At 44.3% G+C, this 18,236-nt stretch overlaps 1 protein-coding gene across 5 annotated transcripts in view; it reads right to left on the bottom strand.

The window, feature by feature from the left end:
• BCL11B (BCL11 transcription factor B) overlaps positions 1–18,236 on the bottom strand; it is a 156,506-nt gene that overhangs the window by 112,645 nt on the left and 25,625 nt on the right. The gene's annotated exons all lie outside the window — the stretch shown is intronic.

The following is an 18,236-nucleotide window of genomic DNA, read 5'->3' as shown; positions in this document are numbered from 1 at the left end:
AGAGACACAATGTTTTTATTATATTTAATATATTTTATTATATTAAGTATTGGTTTACACAATTACAGGTTAACATGATAGTGTATATGAATGAGAGAGAGAGCAATGCACTAGCCCACTAATTCAAATATATTTTGGGCCTTCAAATCCTACCAGAAACAGTGGCTCCCACTGTCCCTCCTTCCTGTCTAGGCACAAGAACTCTGGGACTAGTAGCTCAGTCTTGAGAAACATGTCACATAAAGAACAAACTACAAACACCACTAGGACAGCGTTTTTGAGAGTGGCCTTGGTGAGATATTCATTACTTGTGGTTAGCTCCAGAAAATATTCCAATATCTGGGCAACAGGTGCATATACTGTATACAGGAAAGTAAATTCCTAGAAATATCGCCAAGCAAAGTCTGCAATTTATTTATGCTCAGTTTTTATGCTCATGATAATTGGGTTGAGGTCTGGACCGGATCACACTTTCATCTCTAGGACCTTTCCCTTTCTCATGCTTATAGAACAAACAGCTCTTATAGAATAGTTTGCACAATTTTTAAACCTCAAGCTTTCCTTTTAAAATTTTAAATCATGCCACTTCGTGTTTGCTATTTGTGTGCATTAAGAGGAAAAAAGTTTCAAGAGAGACAGATGCAGAAAAGACCTGCGATTACAAATCACTTTTTTTAAAAAACCAACAACTTGTTCGCTTTTAGTTTAAAATATATTCTGTCTGGTCCAGACCTGTTTCTGCATACCACAAAAACATCAACACATTTCCGACTCCAGACTTGAGAGGGTGTCATTTTAAAAGGTAAACTCTGAATCTGCTATAGGCAAACAGTGCACATTTTTTATTTCCGGAGTAACAGCTTTGGAGAAATGTTTGAACAAGAATTTAAGAGCTTTGCGGTAAGGGCATATACTGTTTTTATTTTATTTTTTTATTTTTCTGGCTCTTGAAGTGCTCTTTGAGTTCTTTAAATAACTATTTAAAAGTTGGGGAGTGGGGGAGTTGTGGCAGCGAGGGAAAGGATAATAAACTCCCACAACAAAGTGGGTATCTACACGAGTTTTTATTTCTGGTTAATATAAAAGAAATATGGTAATGAAAAACAGGTCTGAATTTCAAGCCAATTGTCCTGAACATTTGTTTTTCAGAGGATCCATTGTGAAAGCCTTTTGATGGACTTAATTCCATCACTATTTTCTAAAACGTGGGGTTTTTTTAAACAGTGCATTATTTCTCCCCAAGGTGCTTTAACAATCCAACATATGCCTTTTTCTGGTTTGTTTCCATTGCATTCCCTTTTGCTTGGGTCAGACAGAGATGGGCAATGGATTCAGAACTACAACAGGAATGCACAATGCAATAGCCTCAGCCGAGTTGCCCCTGCTTCATGCCTGCAGGGGACTTCTGCTAAAACAGCCTTGCCGCCAGCTAGCACCCTATGTTAAGCGAGTGGTGCCGTATAACTCCATCTTTTATGGCGGCTATCGTTCAAGAAATTATGAGCCTTCTAATACAGTATTAGTACTCATGGGGATTCTTTGGGTTGCTATGTTTGCTGCACTGCACCTCTGGAAATGAATCCACAGCTCTCTTAAGAAGATAAGAAAGAGCCAGGTTCATCAGGCCAAATGTTCCCATGGCGGCCAACCACATCACCTGGGAAGCCTGCAAGCATACTCGGACCCAAAATTCCCAATGACGGGTATTCTGAGGCATGGTATTTCCAACGGTGGAGACAGAACATCGCCACAGTGGTTAGTAGCCACTGATCGCTTTATCTGCCATGAATTTGCCCAATCCTCTTTTAAAGCCTTGTTTGGCCATCACTACTGCTTGTGGCAGCAAAGCCATAGCTCAACTGCTCACTGTATGAAGTACTTTCTTTAATCTGTGAAGCAAATTGTCTCCACGGAAGTAGACTGTACCTAATGTGATTTCCCAAGTACAGTGGTACCTCGGTTTAAGTACACAATTGGTTCTGGAAGTCTGTACTTAACCTGAAGCGTACTTAACCTGAAGCGAACTTTTCCATTGAAAGTAATGGAAAGTGGATTAATCCGTTCCCTACGGGTCTGCGGAGTATTCAACCTGAAGCGTACTTAACCCAAAGGATGAGTGTAATTGGTTCTGGAAGTCCGTACTTAACCTGAAGCGTACTTAACCTGAAGCGAACTTTCCCATTGAAAGTAATGGAAAGTGGATTAATCCGTTCCAGATGGGTCCGCGGAGTACTTAAACTGAAAGTACTCAAACCGAAGCGTACTTAAACTGAGGTATGACTGTACGTCATTCTAGATGTTGAGATGGGCAGTGCAACAGCACAACTCGCAACACCATGACCCTGTAGAAATGTTTCTTGCTCCTAGCCCTATCCATGTTTTTTGGGGTTTTTTTAAAGCTATGCATAGCAGATTGAAGTATCAGGTGAGGATAGTCAATTTTGCTGGCATCCTGCAGATTATATTTAGGTCTGATGTTAAATATATATATTTCTCTCCTTGCGTTTGGGTGGTCCGCTATAAATACACTTGGATTTCAATTATTCATTTATATCTGTATATTGGGATTAAGGCCACGGAAATAAAATTCAAACTATCATTTTCACACATACTGCCGACAACCTAATTTGATTCTTTTCAGTGGATTTTTGTGAGTCATTATTCTTTGACACATACTTGAAGCATCTAGAAGTCACAGCACGCCATGTCCAGATTCAGCTCACAAAAATAATAAATTTGAGTTGCTGGTACTTGGGGGGGGTTGGGGGGAAGTAGGTACATTCTTGCTATTTTAGAAGTTTTATTTTCACATATGAAAATGCAAAGCAGCTGTTAAAGAATCCTGAATATATTTATGGACAAATCATGATCTGGATTAAAAATAAAGAATAAATTTGAACGTTTTTGCTTCCCTTCCTCATTTGCCTTTATATTTACGGAACTATTTTTTGTTTAGCTTTATTTTTGTCAGCTTTTGTTGAAGTCAGAGTTCTAGGTTTGCGACCATAGAAACTTCTGGAGTGGGGAAGTTCGTCTAAAAAAAAAACACCGGGCCACACGATTCATTCTGCCACCAAATCAGATGCCTGGGGAAATAATTGTGTGGCAGTAGCTCCCCTGTCCTCCTAACCTGGACACTGTCACCTGCTCTGCTCCTGGATCGAATCGGTTGGGGTGAGGGGAGAACACTTCTAGGAAGCGACTGCTATTTATTAAGCACAAAGGCTGCCAGAACCTCTATAACTGTATTATAAAGACTGTCATTTGAATGACTTGTACTTGAGCTTGCTTTTCCTTCCTCTAGCCCATTTCTTTTCCCTCATGTGACATGTCTTTTTAGGCTATGGTCCAGAGAGCAGAAAGGGCCATCTTAGTGCTGATTTTTGCAAGTTCCTCAGAGAGCCTATTGGGCTGAAGGGTGGGGGATGCAAATGTCACAATTAAACAAGTAAATCTTACAAAATGTTCCGCAGACCCAAAAAGATTCACTTTTATGACTCTACCATAGGAGCCAACTCCCAGGGGCCGAGGTCCCTTCAACCACCCACCCACCCCCCAATAAAATATTTGAGGGGACCAGTTTCCCCTCAGAGTTGATGGCCATTGCCATTCCAATGGTATGTGTGCACTGTGTCTTATGATCAATTATGTGGGGCAAGGCTTATCTCTCTCCCCCCCCCCACAATAGTTTATTCTAGTTGGCACCCCTGGACTCTACTAACAGCCATAGATAAGAGTTCGCCTTACATATGGTGAAGAACAATATATTTCCGGGGGGGGGGGTGTTGCCCTGATGAAAAATCCATCTTGCTTTAGTGAAATCATCTCTCACACCAGACCAGAGTTACTAACTTGCAAAGAACACAATTAATCCATATTAAGTGATCAGGAAAACACGCCCTGATGTCATGTAAGAAAAATTATATAGGTGCAGAAGTCCTATCACTATGTCTTGTTTCGACTAACAACATTTCGTAGGCAGTGCGTTGGTGAGAATCACCTGGTCATGGACCAGTCTTTGATTTGCAAAGGCAAGGCTACTTTCATCCTCAGCTCTTGTGGTATACATTAAAGGATGCCCCTCATTTACATAAATTCAAGGTGAATTGGAGGTGGCCGCTTCAGAAGCGTGCGTCAAAGCACCTGTCAGGTGCCTGCGAGAGGCTGACCATGAGCATCCAAAATATATTTCCAACCATCAGGCCTGCCTCCCGAGCCTTTTGAGGGTAGGCTTCCCCACAGTGTGCGGCTGAAAGGAGCCATTTTGTTCCACTGAACGCCTCTTAGTAAAACACTGGAGCCCAGACCTCGCTGGTCGATGCCGAAGTTGAAACAGGAAACCCCAAGCAGCGTGACATTCACTGAGCAAGAAATAAAGCATTTGTGCAAAAAAAAAAAGACTTCAGCCCTCAAGTGGCAGAAAAGGGGAAGAAGAAATTCTTGTTGGGGCAAAAGAGGAGGTGGAGAGGGGGGGTGGAAATGGAGGCAAGGAAGTAAGAGAAACAGAACTTGCAGCAGAAGATCTTATTAGGGAAGGAGGCAGCGCTGGAGAGAGAAGACAGGGGTGAGAAAACCAGATGAACTGCTTGCAGCATTAATCAGTAACAAAAGAGGCTGGGTCTGGTGGCCGAGGAACCTGGACCCTGCTCTATAAATTTCAGCTTGGAAATGTTGTTCCTGTTGAGACAGGTTGGCACTAAGCCAAAACTAGCTACCCGAACTGGAAGAGAGAGGGTGGGAGAAGGAAGGGGGGGTTGGAATAGGAAACCTTCCTACTGGGGGGAAACTTCCCTTCGATATCAAGAGTCTTGTTTTGTTTTTAACGAGCTAATAACAGGCCTCTCCAGCAAACAACAGTAGGAAGCCAGGTGAAAATTAATTGGGGGAGACGGGGTGAGTTGGGGGGTGGGGGGAGAGAGAATGAGAGACTTAAATGCAAAATGAAACAATTCAAGGGCTGTTTTCATTCCCTGCAAGTCCCCTAGCCTGGACTTTGTCTGTACAGAATAAGCAGCAGCTCTTGCGTCTAAGATTTCAGACCCCACCTCCAAGCCAAGAGTTCAAACAGACACGTTTACAGCACCAGGCTCCAGGATGATGTTGGAAATAATAATAAACGTCTTTATAAAGGAGGACAAGGCACCTTTAAACCCTGCTTGTATTTGCTCTTTTTTCCCCTTTCCCTTTTGTGTGGTCACTTAGGAAAAGGAACAATGGCAGCAAATGCAGATGAGTTATTTATTACTTCATAAAATGTTATTCACTCTTGTCTATCCCTCCGAGATGCTTTCCATGCCCTGGGTGAAAATAAAGAAACTGTTCACCTCCATTCCCCAGAGATGTACTTTTATTCTGAATGTTAATAACACAGCACGAATATGCTGTAAGAGCAATAGTTAACTACCTACCTTGTATGATAAAAGAGTCTTGTGGCGCCATAATGGAATAAGGCCTGGTGTACACACTCAAAACTTCGCAAGTCTCCAAGCATGGGGGGCAAACATGCCACCCCTCCATCACAGTGGCAGATGTGGGCGCTCTACAAGGGTGCCCCCCCCAACTCACACAAAAGGAGAGGAGTTGTCTGGTTGCAGCAGCCATGCAAAACCAGAAGCCCCAAAACATGGCGCGCTTCCGAAAACACACTCCCGTCAGGGATGATGGGAGTTGTAGTCAAACAACACCTTGAGAGCCAGATTCCCAAACCTGAACCAGGGAGTTGGGATTAGCTTCAGCTCCCAGCTTCCAACTGTGTGCTGAATGAAAATATGCATTTGCCAATCCACACAAGCTTCACGGCTGAGATGATTACTGCAAACGTTAAAAGAGGTATACTGCCGTTACTGATATTTATCCTTGTTAAATTGATGGGTTTAATTGTTTATGTAGCAATTTTGGGTACACAGTGCTGTACAAATCCTCTTCCGAAACCAGCACAGAGTTTATATAAAAATAATAATAAGAAAGAAAGGGCCAAGGAGAAGTGTGTGTGCAGGGAGGGGGGTTGAAGAGGAGGGAGGGAGCTGTCAAAGTGGAAAGAAAGAAGGCAGAGCATCTATTCAAGGACCAGGCATGCTGACCAAGGTCAGCTGGGGAGGCATGGCCTCTCGTAGCAGCTGCACAATTATGCCTAAATTATGCATGGCACTGAAATTCCAAAGATTGAGACTGGTAAACCCAGACGGGAAGACACAGGCTTGCGGGACACCAAAAAGGGAGATGCTGAATGATTTTAATTGCTTTGCAAATTTCTAAAGCCTAGATTAAGGCGCTCTCTAGTAAAGGGCCCGATGCGCCATCCAGTTTTGCAAGCATAAATGCAGATAAAAGATCCTAATGGTGGGGAGGGGGGGGGAGGCTCAGATTGTTAAGCGCTGGCCGCGATCAAAAGGTGAAAGGAAAATATCAAGAATAAAATCACAGCACAATCTACAGAGAGGCAGGAGGGGGCCCAGCCTTTTTTCACATGTAAACAGTTATGCAAGGACCACTTAATTAGCCTAACATTTAGCCCCTTTCCCCTACCCCCAAGAAACAAAGATCTTCCATAGTGGTGCTTAAAAAAAAAAGAATTGATTTTGTGCATACATATATGACTGATATCGGCGAGGCTTTTAAAATCGGAATTTCCTGAGAGTGCAAACATTGCATTTCACGCTCACATGACTCTATATCATAAATATGTTTTATAGGCTAACATATATAAAAATATTACTACAATACACAAGGAAATAGCAGAGGCATGAATGAAACAGTCAGGTGGAAGGGACGGGAGGACAAAAGGGAAAGCAGCTGCTTTGCACTTGCCACTGATTCACCCAACTTGTTGACGAAAAGTATCTACCTTCCTCTACGTCCTGATCCGCTGCTCTCAGCCCTCCAACGGGGCTTGGGAGAGGCAGAAACCACTTTGTTGCTGCCGCCTCCTGTGCTGCTGTTGCTGCTACAGGCATTTATTCCAGTTAAGGGGTTAACGATTCGTTTCCACTACTTCTCTCGAGAAAACCCTACAATGAAAACATTGGCACACGAAAGTACTCTGACTGCCAGAATGCCACAGCGCGAGTGAAAAGTCCGTTTTGTTTTCATTACATTGCTGGGATTTCCGGCTTAGCTCCTTAGCTTAGATACTAAATCCCAAGATATCCCACCCACTAAATGTGTGTGTGTGTGTGTGTGTGTGTGTGTGTGTGTGTGTATGTGTGTGTGGGATGACTACAAACCATAATCAAGAATGCTGCTTTTGGTAGTCGTGGTGGTTTTGGGATTTTTCTTATTACTGTATTTTATCTTATTTTGCACTTGTGGGGAAGGGGTAGGGTGAAGAAGTGTTTGAAGATATTATATATTTTCCTGGAAAATGTTTTGGCTGAAGTTGACAAGACACGTTCTCCAAAGCTGTGGCAAGCGGGGACTTCCAGTGTGGCTCAATAATTAAGCAACACAATTTCACATAGACTTCCTATTTAGGTAGGGGGGGTCTTTCCCCGCTCCCATGCCTTCTTCCCCTGGCATGATTGTACATGAATGCTGCTCTTAGCCCCAACCTCCCACACCCCCTCACTGGAGGCAGTATGAAAAGCCAAGGCTCCAGGCAATGGCCCTTCTCAGTTATAGGTCACGACAGACAAATTTGAGCCACTCTAGAACAACAAACAACAAACATTATCACTTTATTTTGTGTGTGTGTGTGTGTGTGTGTGTGTGTGTGTGTGTGTGTGTGTGTATCTCACACACACAAACACACAACAACGCACTTCAAACTAGGACACACAATTGTTCCTATCTCAGAAGTCCCTGGAGAAGGAGAAGAAGGAAAGTGTAGGGAAGACAGAACCCACTGTGTCACAGCTCATTTGGTCAATGAGCATTTGTGCAACACAGGTTCAAATGCAGGCGGAGAATTCAAAACAATCAATGGAAATAGAAGGTGCTAGACTTAACTCCAGTGATGTCGCGGCACTCTCTTCTTGCAGTGCAGCAGAGGCTGAAGGGTTTTGGGGAGGGGGGGGAGGTTGGAAGGAGTTTTCTGTCCCGTTTATTTATTTATATATGATAAAGCCAAGTCAGAGTGACTTTTATTGATCATCCACAAGCCTCCAGCTGTCAAATAATTTGTACTCACGGGCTTGGCTTTTCTGATGGAAGTTGGGCAGCGGGCGGGCGGGGGGGAGGGTTGATATTCTGTTCTTTTCAACCACTTTCCCATGCGACCTCAAATTCCCTAGCGGACTCACATGACATGTCTCCTACAATCAATACGCCACTAACTGTGAAGTAGCTGGTATTTCTCTCTTCCTATTACTTACATTCTAACAAATGCCACAGCTTTTGTTTCTTCCCTTTCCCTTTTTGTTTTTAATAATTACTGTCCATTTCAAAGTTTACCTCTCCACACCTTATTTGTAAGAGCAGGAGGGAAATGGCTAGCAAACTGGGCAGTTATTGCCTTGTACCAATTTTTACCACAATCTCTGCATCAAATAAAACTCAACCTGTCAATATATGCCGTTCTTACACAAGGAACCTGTACGATCTCTCTCATCTGCATGCACACACACAATGGCATGGAACTCAAGTTTTTATTCATGGAACATTTTCTTTGGCAGAAGGGGAAGGTGACTTTTGCTGATTGCCCCTCATTCTGCGGCCCTCCCCCCCCAAAAAAACCAGGGGGCAACACAACAGAACATTGGGGAGGCTGAAGGGGAAGGAATAATTCTCTCCCCTACTTCCACCACAAACTCTGCTGGATGTAAACTTCGTCTGATAGAAGGCAGATTCCCAAATTCCCAAAACGAATGCAACCATTCTTGTGCATGCAACAAAAAAGCTTTTGCGTAGTCACATATTTGATTGCCGTAAGCCAATCCTTAAGAGTGCACAGTCGTTTTGCTCTTCCCAAAGGTTTCCTGACAAATTGGAAATATGGAGGTTGCACCACTTGACGAGAAAGCGACTGGAACAGCTTCAGAAATAACTCAGACCCAGGACTGGCCCAAGTCACGTTGCTACCCGAGACGCAAGGCAAAATAGTGCCCCCTCCATCCATTCCATGTGCTGAGACCACCAGATTGGTAACTGAATCTTACTTCAATGCTGACAACACTATCTTCCCCTTTCCAGTAACCACCGGAAGACATTCTTCCTAGCTGGAAAAATGGGTCCTTGCTATGAATGTCTATCATGTATGGTTTAGTTTAGTTTTAAATGCATCTGTTTGTTTGTTTACTGCTTCTGTTGTTTTTATTCTACATCACCTTCAGACAATTGTATAGAAGGCAATCAATCAATCAATACTTGTCACTAGTCCAGCATCTGTCTCCTGATGTAGCTTCCAAACTATTGGAAGTGCCAGCACTGCTCAGAACACAGACCTGTCTAGTCAACACTCCTATGGAAGCCTGACAGAGGCATCTTCTTGCCCTGGTACCCAATACTCATTAAACTGGACATGCTCTTGCTCTGAGCTACAGCTCCTCATCACAACCTTTTGTTTTAGAAATACCAGGTCTACCTCCCACCCACCCACCCAGAACAGACCAAATGCAGCCTCAAGTCAGGCATCCTCTATACCCAAAACACAGCCTCGCAAGAACATCCGACAGAACCACACAATGGCTTCCATTCAACCAAGTTCTACTCGGAGTAAACCCACTGAAATTAATGGGCCTAAGTTAGTGAATCTTAATGGGTCCTCCTCTCGAGTAATACTAAGAGTTGAATATAGCCCAACGTCATTATCAATCAGCGTTGCATGCGCTTTGAAAGCAACCAGTATGGGTAACGGGATAGGATCAGGCATGCTGTCAGCGGTTTGTACCAGTAGTATGCCAGGCTTGGTTCTTTGGGGCAAGGGTGGAATACAGTAGAATGTTGATATAGATAAGGTGGGTATATTTGTCAAGCCACTATCCCATCACCTGACTGCAGTAGGAGACTCCATTTTGTTGGGTCTCTACACTACAGCTCGCTTTATTTAATGTTTAAACTAGGCCTGCCATTTGAATGTTGTTGCAAATCTCCATTATGTCCAGTATGTTTTGTCCAGAGACAAACAGCATAAGCTATCGCCTGGCTATCTTACAGTTGTAACAAACAGCTACTAGTTTCGAATGTATAAGCAGCTGTCTGCAGTTAAGCATATAAAGCGTGAATGGCATGGGCTGTTCCTATTAAGATTAGTGCAAACAAAAGAGGTCAGACGCATGAATTGCGTTTCTCTACTTTTAATCTGCTTGCTACTATTTTGCATTGTATTCCTGGTGCTGCGTTTAAGCATGATTCACTTGCTTGGCTGAGTCACAGCAATCTGCAGTCTTCAAGGCTTGCATCTCTTTTCTGGCTTCAATAGGCCTGCACTGGAGACAACAATCAGTGTGCTACTGAAATATGAGACCGGCAATTCTCAAATGAAGTCATTTGGAAATCATCACAAGGCTAACACACACACACACACACACACACACACACACACACACACACACACACACACACACCAAGCATTCTCCAGTTGCACTGATATGACAAATCCCAAAGCTGTGTCATTGCACTAGCATAGCTAGCAACACAGGTCCAAGTATCCAACAACCAAAACAAAAGGGCAAAAACAAACAGGAGTGGACAAGAAGCCAGAAATGGCGAATCACCGCCCTTTGCTTTGTTTCATAGATATGGTTGCAGGTCGATGATCCACCACCCGCGTGGAGTAAGTAAGACACAAGGACACAAGGTTAATGGGTAAAATAAGGCCACAACCTTATTGGTTATAGCATGTGAGTGGTATTGGTTTAGGCATTGGACGGGAATGCAACATGTGACTCCACCCGACCGGTGTGGAAACACTTTAGGTTAACGAACAGTGGGAGGAGCTTGTTGATGTAAATACAACTGGAAGCTTCCTCTGTCGTCACCGGGGGTTGTGCCATGGCCCTAACCCCACCAGGGCATCGGGCAGGATCCACGACCGCCAGATCCCCTTAACGGGGAGGTAGGTGATGGCCTCAACCTGATCTCCGGCACACAACACGGATACATCACATATTAAATAATCCAATGCCTAACCGCCACCGAACCCAAAGGGCTCGTCACCAATACCCTCACAGCTGCAACCAATCCCTAATGCTCCTTGTGATGTCTGCCAACCATAAATCATTTCCTTGATTGGAAAGGTGAACACCATCATTGCGAAACAGAGCCACCTCGCTGTCAGGATGTGGCCATTCAAATAACACAGCTTGTGTGCGACCACATGATTCACAAGTTTCCTGGATTTGTTGATAGCCAACGGGTTGAAACTGTCACACCAGACTCTCCTTTTTAGCAGGGCAGACCAAAACAATGTTGTTTGGTCCTATTGTTGCGATGGGTGTAATTCAACATAGCACCAAGGCTAATGTCCCATCACAGCAAGGAATTCTTGCACTCTTCTCCTCATCTTGCAAGCCCCCTGCATTTGTCCCTCAGCCCTCTGGAGCAGATATGGGGGTGGTAGAGGGCTCACATGGAAGGAAGGGAGAAGGAGAGTCCCGCTGCAGAAGCTGTTTTGCTTGTGGTTATTTAAGATTCATCCAGACAGGCTGGATAAGTGTGAGTGGAAACAGGCACATAAATATCCCAGAACAGTAAAAGGTAGTAGAGGACGCAAAATTTAAAAATTCTTTCCAGTAGCACCTTAGAGACCAACTAAGTTTGTCATTGGTATGAGCTTTCGTGTGCATGCACCCTTCTTCAGATAATCTGATTCTTCAGGTATCTGAAGAAGTGTGCATGCACACGAAAGCTCATACCAATGACAAACTTAGTTGGTCTCTAAGGTGCTACTGGAAGGATTTATTTTGTTGTTGTTGTTTCGACTACAGCAGACCAACACAGCTACCTACCTGTAACTAGAACAGTAGTAGAGGACAGGCAAGGAGTGGTGGAAGGGAAGGGAAGGGAAGGGAAGAAAGAAAAGAGCAACCAAGATACAACCTGTCAAGGTCCTCCCTTTGGTGTGGGCAGCAAACAACAGAAAAACAGCTAACATCCATGAGTGAACAAATAGAACGTGTGGAAGCTAATGTGCCAATCACACAGCAAACAAACAAAAAACCCTGCATCCCACTTCTCTGGAAGCACCCGTAGGCTAAAGTGAGAACAACAATTGTAGCTGCTTTTTATTGCAGCAGAACAAAAGGCCAGAACAGATCTGAGTCTTTCCAGGCACTTTGAAGTTTAAATAACTGTGAAGTCTCATTACAGAGAAAGTAAATGCCAACATTAATCTAGTTACCATTATGGCCAAATTTAAACAAATGCCAGGAAATTCTACCTGGGTTTCACATAACCAGGTCTGTCCCTCCACCAACAGGATCCACCAGCAAGGCTTCCCATGGGCCACAGGTTAAGTCTGGGCCAGATGTCCAATGACAAACCACACCCAGTTCCTGCAAGAGGAAAGCACCGATGGATTTGCTCCTCTTCAGTTTCAGAGAAGACCAGAACTCGAATCAGCGTTAAGCTGCAGCTTCCCAAAACGAAAGAAAACCACAGGAAAGATTGGCCAGCAAAACAGCCTGCACCTTGGAAGAGGAATGGCCAACAGCATAATTGAGTTGCAGCATAAGATTAAGAACTGCTCCGCTGCATGAAGCCAAAGGCCCACCTTAGTTCAGCTTCCTGATCTCACAGTGGAGAATGCTGGAGAAACAGACTATGATTCCCCACACCACCTCACTTTTCCCCCCCTTTTACTCAAGAAGATTCTAACTCCAAAGTAAATTAACACAATGCCAAAGAAGAGAAATTACAGGATGCATTTATCCGTAAGTGGATTCATCCCACAATCAGAATGCCTGTGACAGATACAAAAAAATACAAAAAATATATTGCAGAATTAGTCTGTTCCTTTATTTTAAAAGCATGTGTGCGTACACACACACATAAGAAAAACTGCTCCAGAAAAAGGAGGAAGTGCCCTTGTGACTTCACAGGAAGCTTAGCTGAAGCACTGTGCACTGCCATCTTTAGCTACAAACAGGAAGAACAGGTTTCACCTGAACTTCATCATTGAAAAACAGAAAGGGAAAACAAGAAAAAAAAGACTGTACATTTGAACAATAATCTAGTGAAAGTGCTTCAAGAGAAGACTTGCTGCTTATGCATGGATGGGGTGCAAGTCTGGCCTGGGTAATTTTTTGGGGAGTTCCCAGTATGACAGGGAGTGGCAATCAGTGCTGGCTGATGGAAGTGACGAAGCAAAGTAAATTCTCTAAAGGAAAAACCAACTGAGATACATTTGCAGACGACTGGATGCACTTTCTGACTTTTGTTAATTTGAATCTGAGAGAACCCAGGCCGCTTCTTACATCACTCTTTCTAGAACGACTTATTGACATTAACTTTGCTATGTAACATTGATAAATGCTTTTTATGTTTGTCTTCCCCCCTCCCCATTTTTATTGCTGACAGCACAAACAAGCTTTGTACTCTATTTCATGCAGCTCTTATCATATGGTTCTGGACGGGACATGGTTTACTGCAACGTTCTAATTTTTTGTTGTTTTATTCTTTATAAATGTTCTGGTTTGCAACAACAACAAAAGTTTAAAAGAAGAAGAAGTGTTTGAGTGTTTCCATTCCTAGAAGGACTGTCTGCATGTCAGAAGGCTGAAACTGTGATGATACCACTTAAGTTCAGGTGGTGTCTGCAGAATTAGGTGACAATGGTGCCACGAGACAAGGATACAAATGCAGTAGACAAGGACTACATAAACTGGAGGGTGATCAAGAGTGTTGGACTAGGACCAGGAAGACACAGGCTCAGATCCCCACTCAGCCCTAAAGCTCACTGGGCGATCTTGGGCCAGTCACTAGTTTCTCAGCCTAACTTACCTCACAGAAGATAAAAATAAGAGGGGCAGGGAGAAAACCATGTGCACATTTCCTTGAGCTCCTTGGAGGAAATGTGAAATATAAATGTAGTCAATAAATAAATAAAAACTACTTCTGACACACTCTGTGTGCATCCTTAACAGGTTGGTCACCTTAATTGTTTATAACAAAGTAGTTAGTTAAGCCTGCTGCATACTGCAAAAGGGAGGAATTAATTAATGGCCACGTACATTTTCCACAACCATTTATTCTGTAAGACAGTTAATACAGATAAAGCCCGGCTTTTTTTGGCATGACATCTTTTTTTTTTCACCTACACCAGATAAGACAGCTATGAGTAAAAACATGTTTGTTCTGTCTAATACGCTGTAAGACATATGTTCCAGGATACACCAATTAGAATAGAAATTTCCATTGTCCACAAAGAGCTGGCCAGAGGCAGATGTGCTACCAACACAGGAACACAGGAACACAGGAAGCTGCCTTATATCAAGTCAGACGATTGGTCCACCTAGCTCAGCACTGTCTGGACTCTCTAGGATTTCAAAATGGGCTCTCTGCCAGGCCTGCTTGGAGATGTCGAAGGTTGAACTTGGCAGATACTCTCCCACTAAGCTATGGCTGTTCCCAACTATTTCCCTGCTATCAATGAGATTTGCACAGGAGATACTCCTGGTGGTTTGATTCTCCTTGCTAGGAGGTGTAGAGGATAAGATCTGTTAGCAATCACCCCTCCCCCTTTTTTTTACTACAGGCTGAAGAAATAATCAAGTCAGTAGTTACACGCATGCAATAGTGCACCTTTCATCCACCTGTGGCTAGTATACTTGAACACATAACTAGTATACCTGAAGGAGCGTCTCCACCTCCATCATTCTGCCCGGACACTGAGGTCCAGCACCGAGGGCCTTCTGGCGATTCCCTCGTTGCGAGAAGCCAAGTTGCAGGGGACTAGGGAGAGGGCCTTCTCGGTGGTGGCGCCTGCCCTGTGGAACGCCCTCCCAACAGATGTCAAAAAGGACTACCAGACTTTTAGAAGACATCTGAAGGCAGCCCTGTCCAGGGAGGCTTTTAATGTTTAATAGATTACTGTGTTTTATTTTTCTGTTGGAAGCCGCCCAGAGTGGCTTTGGAAACCCAGCCAGATGGGCGGGGTATAAATAAAATAATAATTGTTGTTGTTGTTGTTGTGCTATGAACACACAACCAGCAAAGAGATAAAAACTTTTAAAAAGGAGGGATCTTTTAAATGGGAGGGCCGTTAACTTGGCACTGTGTTCAGATACCAATCCAAAAACTTGTTTTGTGGCAAAGGAGGGTTATTGCTTCAGTTCTGTTTACACCTATTTGTCCATTTAGGGGTAGGTGTGTGTGTGTGTGTGTGTGTGTGTGTGTGTGTGTGTGAGAGAGAGAGAGAGAGAGAGAGAGAGAGAGAGAGAGAGAGAGAGAGAGAGAGAGAGAGAGAGAGAGGTAATGTTCACAGGGGCTAGGAGACTGCATTATGAAGCAGGTAGGGCTCTGTTCAAATCTTTCCGGAACAATTTATTTGTTATATGACTTGAAGCAAGCCATTATTTTTTAGCCTCAGACCCCCTCCTTCAACATTCACACTCACAACAACTACAATATAGGGATAATAATAAACAATAGCCATAATAAATAATAATACTGGCATGCTTTACGGCAGGGATGGGGAGCCAATTGCACACTGGGTGATAATGGACTACAACCCCCATCATCCCTGACCATGCTGGCTGGGACTGGAGTGCAGCAACATCTAGAGAGCCAGGGGTTCCCTTTCCCTGCCTTATGGGGTTGTTATAAGGCAGGCTTCCTCAACCTTGGCCCTCCAGACGTTTTGAGACTACAATTCCCATCAACCCTGACCACTGGTCCTGCTAGCTAGGGATCATGGGAGTTGTAGGCCAAAAACATCTGGAGGGCCGAGGTTGAGGAAGTCTGTTATAAGGAGTCCTGAGGTAATTATGAGGTCAGCATCATAACATGTTTGAGGAAAGCAAAGTAATCTAGGCTCTGGAGTGGCCCTGCCCACCCAGTCTGACCACTGACTGGGCCCTTCTAAAGCGGAAGAGCTATAAAGGACTTCCTGGGATTTTGCTCAAGCAACCATGGTCTTCCTAGCTCCCTTTTATCTTGGTGTGTTCCTTGGGCTTGAATGCCTGACTTCGTCCCTTGGTTCTGGGACAACTCCCCTCTTTTGTCCGACTCTTGTCAATAGCTCAGCCCCCAAACAAATGGGGAAACCTGTCAATACTGACCAATTTTGAACTCTGCTGCCAGCTCGGCGCTTCTTCTTGGACCACCTGCTCCAAACCTGCCTGGCAGAACAGGCCCCTCAGACAAGGGCTCTTTTCATTGCCAAGGAGCAGCACGCCTTCCCTGCCTCCTCCTCCTCCTCTCCCACTTAAGATGCCACCGTGGCTTGTCTGACTCCTAAACGTTAATATGGGGTGCCCGGATCCATAATGGTACACAGTGTAAGTGAATGTCTCTGGGTAGTCAGCAATAATAATTAGCTGTCATGATGTGAGGAAAGGATAATCCATGCCATTGAGTTAACAATCACTCACGCAACACACATGGATTTTAACTAATCTTAATTTGGAGGAAAAATAACAATTCTAAATATATCAAATGGCTTTCTTTTCACAGCAACCTTCAGCAGTGTTTATCTCTAGCTCCCAGCACATGCGAGTTATTTCGTTCCTCTCACTGGCAGTTTTACCATTTAAAAGGCCAAAATGAGCACTCGTAGAGCATGGGTTGCAGTCTAATCCTCCATTTGACAGAGAGTCACGCTCGCTCTCCCCCCTCGCCCCGGCCAATCTCCCTTTCTTCTCCCACCATGTATATCAAGTTCTAGTTCTAGTACACGTGAAGTCCAGAATGCTGCTTCGGTGGGCTGAATGAAGAAGAAGAGGAAGAGGAAGTAGGCTTCGTGTAATATCTTCTGCAACCTTTGCAGCAATTAACACAACTGCCTAATGAATTCCCACTACTAGTTTGAGCAACGTTTGAAAGTCTAGGACAGGCATCCCCAAACTTTGGGCCTCCAGATGTTTTGGACTACAATTCCCATCATCCCTGACCACTGGTCCTGTTAGCTAGGGATCATGGGAGTTGTAGGCCAAAACATCTGGAGGGCCGAAGTTTGGGGGTGCCTGCCCTGTGGAGCGCCCTCCCATCAGATGTCAAGGAAATAAACAACTATCTGACTTTTAAAAGACATCTGAAGGCAGCCCTGTTTAGGGAAGCTTTTTTAATGCTGTATTGTGTTTCTAATGTTCGGTTGGAAGCCGCCCAGAGTGGCTGGGGAAACCCAGCCAGATGGGTGGGGTATAAATAAATTATTATTATTATTATTATTATTATTATTATTATTATTATTATTCCTTTTAGGATTCCCCCCCTTTTTTGTACTTCTGCAAACCCCGAAGTTGCTCAAGCCTGCTGAGGTTCAGACTTAGTAGCTGCGTTCACTAGCAGCATTCAGGACAAACAAGGAAATAAAGGCTTGGCCTCAGAATCGCAAGTGGGTGGAAAGCAAGAGGCATGTAGACAACAGAGTGACATAGCCTGCAGCCATGTAGATTTCCACACTCTTGACCAACCACCACAGCAAAGTATGTCACCACTAATAGGTAGCACTGTGAAATAGCCCTACGCCCTACTTAGAAAGCCACAAGGATGCAGTGCCAACTTCAATTCATTACTAAGTGATGGAAATTTTGCTCCCTGATCCCAGAAACGCCGTTGTCCTCATCTTTCAGACTAAAAGCATCAGCTTATGGTTCAACTTTCCGCCATTCTAGGCCTGCCAGCAGAGACATCCTTCACAAGCAAACTACACATCAGAGAAAATTCCTACACGCCACCAAGGATTCTGGGATGCCCTCCATTTTAAGGGATGCAAGCTAAGCCAGAAACACACAGGAGCACCCAACCTTGCACACTGCCTCTCGGTGCCACTTGAACTCGATGCCGCCTAGTGCCAGTGCTCGAAATTCGGCAGGCGTTTTTTGCACCTGGCTACCGGCCACTTGCGCATAGCTGCCAAGTCTCCCCGGGAAATCCCCGTTTTTCCAGCTGTTCCTAGCTGAAAAAATGCTTTGTTTGTTTTCCGGTTTATTCTGGCGCGGTGGCCATTTTGGAACTGGGCGGAGCATGTTCAGAAGCGACTTTTGATCCTGCTCTGCCCAGTTCCAAAATGGCTGCAGTGCGACTTCTGGCGCGGCGGCCATTTTGGAACTGGGCAAAGCAGCGCATCAAAAGTCACTTCTGAGCATGCTACGCCCAGTTCCAACATGGCGGCAGCGCTACTTCCGGCCTGCTATTTCCGA

The sequence above is a fragment of the Zootoca vivipara genome, chromosome 1, assembly GCF_963506605.1.
Source record: "Zootoca vivipara chromosome 1, rZooViv1.1, whole genome shotgun sequence".
Classification (NCBI taxonomy): domain Eukaryota; kingdom Metazoa; phylum Chordata; class Lepidosauria; order Squamata; family Lacertidae; genus Zootoca; species Zootoca vivipara.
The sequence above is the reverse complement of the archived record's forward strand: the minus strand, read 5'-3'. Positions and strand labels throughout refer to the sequence as shown.